The sequence below is a fragment of the Acipenser ruthenus genome, chromosome 19 (genome assembly GCF_902713425.1).
Source record: "Acipenser ruthenus chromosome 19, fAciRut3.2 maternal haplotype, whole genome shotgun sequence".
NCBI classification, from domain to species: Eukaryota; Metazoa; Chordata; class Actinopteri; order Acipenseriformes; family Acipenseridae; genus Acipenser; species Acipenser ruthenus.
In genome coordinates, this window is record NC_081207.1 from 13,208,842 (window position 1) to 13,212,864 (window position 4,023).

At 33.5% G+C, this 4,023-nt stretch overlaps 1 long non-coding RNA gene across 1 annotated transcript; it reads right to left on the reverse strand.

Annotated features, from left to right (window-relative positions):
- Window positions 1-273: 273 nt before the first annotated feature.
- On the reverse strand, window positions 274-2,898 carry LOC131698754 (uncharacterized). The gene is made up of 4 exons (XR_009307766.1): window positions 2,819-2,898; window positions 1,698-1,793; window positions 961-1,068; window positions 274-645 (listed from the first exon to the last, which is right to left on the reverse strand). It is a non-coding gene; the product is annotated as an uncharacterized LOC131698754 (long non-coding RNA).
- Window positions 2,899-4,023: the final 1,125 nt, after the last annotated feature.

Consider the following 4,023-nt stretch of genomic DNA (forward strand, 5'->3'; position numbering starts at 1 on the left):
AAAAACCATAGGCTCTGAATAAAGAATGCATTTTAAAGTGTGGCAAAAATAATGTATTAAATTGGAAGCATAGATTAAGTGTACCATACATTAAAAGCTACTTTTTCCTTATACTGTCACTATAATTTGCATATTATAAAAATCTAAATAAAATACATTATTTTATTAACACACACAAATGATGATTTGATTAAAAAAGTAAAAAATGTATCTAGTGCAAAATTTGCAACACTTTGTTCCAAATAAGCAATATGAGTCTTCAACTAATTTAATTAGGATATTAAAAGTTTGAAAGTTGAAAGCACAGTAACACATGATCACAGATACTGCTCTACACTTTATCTCATCATTTACATTTATAAGTCAGTTGAAGAAATAATGTGTTGAGTGTGACAGCCAGATTGTGGGTCAACAAAGTTTTGGCTATGATTGACAGAGTGATGACTAAATCCTTGCAAGCCTCTTGTCACTCAAAATTTATGATCCTCGTCGTACATGTTTCCAGATGATTGGGATCAAAGTATTCTGAGAATTATTTATTTTTACTATTTTCAGAATAGACCACCGCCGATCCTGCTTCACTTCCAACATTCCAAAGACCCAACCATTTCTTCCGCAAGTTGTTCCAAATCAACCACGGTTGTACTGAAAAACAAAACAAAACAAAAAAAGTATCAACAAGAAATAGCATTTTGAGTAAGTAATTAGTTTAATGTTAAGGTATTTTCCTAATTATATCATGCAATATCAAGAAATTGAATTTTGAGTAAGTAATTAGTTTAATGTTAAGGTATTTTCCTAATTATTTCATGCAATATCGAAAAATATCCTTAAGATTATCAAGCACTGGAATGTAATTTGCAATTATCATCAGTTTTGATTTGGTATAAACTGCATAATGTATATTGCTGAAGACACTTATAAATGTATAGAGGAAGTTTTTTTATATGGAAAACATACCTTTCTTTTATGAGAAAACTTGGATTCATCAATTACAGCAAACTTCTGTTGTCCACCAATTTTAAGATGTTTTTGTCTTCTGAGCCTCTTCATTGCTTTGACACAGACCTTCAAAATGATACAAACCATGGTGAGTATTCTGATTAAATTATTATAACTTATTTTGTTGAGTTTAAAAAAGTTTTTCATTACTTTTTATTGAATGGTATTTCTATTTTTTTAAAATAATAAATCAGATGTAAACAGATGATTTGTTTGCTAAAAGAAGCACTCTAAATTCTACACCCCAGACTCCCTATTACATAATATTATGCAAACAGCATTCAGAAATAACATTAATAACTTACTACACTAACTGTCAAGTGTAACACTTTACATACCATATGCACACTAATCAGTTCATTAGAACCCACATTCTAATTTAAGTTTATTTATCTTTCATCACAGTTTTTGTTCAAATTACTGTATAAATTAAGAGATACAAGAAAGATAAGGAAACATTTGAAGACAGAGAAATGTCAGTGAATGAAGCAAAACAGGACCAAAGAAAGAATGTCAGTAAAAGAACCTTAACTTTACATCTGAAGATCTATTAGCATGTCTCTAGCATGCAATTTAGTCATTCTAATCATGCTTTCAAATAAAAACTTCAATATGCTCATAGTCTGTGCTTGTGCCAACAGTCTAACTACAATATTCAAAAGCTGTATGATTATCTTTTTTTTCCATTAAAATACCTTTCGCTGCTTTTTGGTCATCTTAGTGTTCGAGAACTCCGGCCAATGCCATCCTCAAACATATCAATCTGTCTCAGGTGAAGACCCTGTGAAAATCTAATATCAATAAAAATATTAAGAACTAGTAACATCAATCCAGCTTGAAAGATACGGCCTGTATTCATTTCACAAGAATTGGCGCTTCGCTTGGAAGGCAAAACCAAAACACCCACTGAAAATACACATATAGGGGCTATATCCAGGAAAGGACCTGGGCCACTACTTATTTTCGAAGTTAGATCCAATTTAGACATATTCTGACTTGGTTATGCTTGGTCAGACCCCTTAGGCTACATTTTTTTTTTAATTGACCGTGAACTATTAAAAACAATTTTCTTAATTGCAGGAATAATGGACAGTACTTTTTTCAAGGAAGAAATCATTTAAAAAAGTAGCAGCCTTTGTGTTCGCGAGAATTTCACAGAACATTGTTTTTTTCCAAGGTAAGGAAATCATACGGAATATAAAATGGCTTAATTTTGTTTAGCTCTGCTGCAAATTTGCGCTATTCCTTTAAATACAAATGTTGTATTTTTTGTAACATAGTTAGAATGCACCAGAATCACATTTACTAGCTTGCTACACCTAAACACAATTCTATTGGACAGGTTTCCCCTATGAACCAATTAGCCAACAGGTAGTGGAATTTGGGGGTGGGACTTAGCGTTTGATTGGGTTTGTGCGAGAGAGAGAAAAAAGGTTCGAGAGTGTGAGGGGAGACAGACGCAACGTGCGAAAGAGAAAGAAGGTTCGAGAGAGTGTGAAGGAACAGACGTGAGGGAGTGAAAGAAAAGTTTTATAGTAAAAGAAATATTATCTAAACGATATATTTTGTACTTTATTAGCAGAGTATAGGCTAATTTATTTCAGTAAACCAAACGTTTGCTGTAGACAGTCACCATTTTATGGTATAGTCTTTTTTGTTTATTATTAATTTACTTTTCTGCTGGCGTCTGGAACTGCTGCTGAGAACCAGATAGCACTCGGGGTGACCAGGAGAAAGCCCCGAGTACCTCTGGCCACGTTGGAAAAGAAGATTTTTCAGCTGTCGTTGTGTTTATTGTGTCCTTCTACGAACTTACCTTGGAAGCAAGAAACGGAACTGTGTTGCTGGTCGTGAGTACTGCTTGCATTCAAAAAAAGAAAAACGTTTTTTGAAAGTATAATTTTGTTGCTTATTTGACAAATAAGTGAAGGGGCATTTTGTTTTTTTTTATTATTGCCACTACGTACCCGAGCGACGATTCAGGCCTGCAACGTGTTATTTCTTTTATACTGATGCACGTGTTCAGTACACGTGAGTACACGTGTGTGCATGTGTGTGTGGGCCCACTGTAGTGCAAGAGTTTAATTATTTTGCATAGCAACGCATATTATTTAAGAGTAAATATATTATTTGTAATATTGATTGTATATTATGTTGCTTATATTTATTTTAATACCTAGCCTTTGTTTATTGTGTGTTTATGTTATTATTGAAAATACCATGTTATTGCCCATTTATTTGAGTAAATTGTTTACTTATTTCTATCGGTGTGTGTTGTGTGAGTGGATACTGGGGTTAGTATTTGATAATAATTCCTATTAAGGGGTGCACGTGTATTTAGATGTCCCTTACATAGGCGGAGGCACCGCCTTAAAGAAACAGTACACATATATTTCTAACAGACAAATTGTAATTTAAATAAATATTGGGAACCCAGGCCTCGCCACTTAAAGTGAGTTAGGTGTTGTTTACTCCATACACTAACAGGAGTGGGAGGGGCGTTACATTTGTTATATGCGCAGCTGATGAAAAGTAAACTTTTAAAACTGATATTTACCATAATGTGTATTATTGTATATCTCTTTTCAGACAATGATCCGAAACACATGTGCATAGCAGCCACTGCATGCATGCTGGCAGAGGGGATCAACTGGGTCAGAACACCAGCAGAGTAAGTAGCTTGCAGTAGCCTACTGAAATAATACGAAAAACCAAATGTGTTTTTATTTATGTATTGAAAACCAAATGTGTATTTATGTATTGAAGTCAACTCGTTCAAACACCAAAGCATGCTGCAGTGGTGGATTTGATTCATATTCACGTTAGGCTTGGCTACATGAAGTGCGAATAGAAAACTAGCCTAATTTCCATATTTGTGTTTGTATTATGATTTATTTATTGTATTTATTTATTATATTTATGACGATGTGATATGGTTTATTTATAAATGAAGGTGGAGCCGTGTTTGTTATTGTTTTGTTTTTATTTAAAACGTGTTCTGGCAGAGGTGAGGTTAGTGCT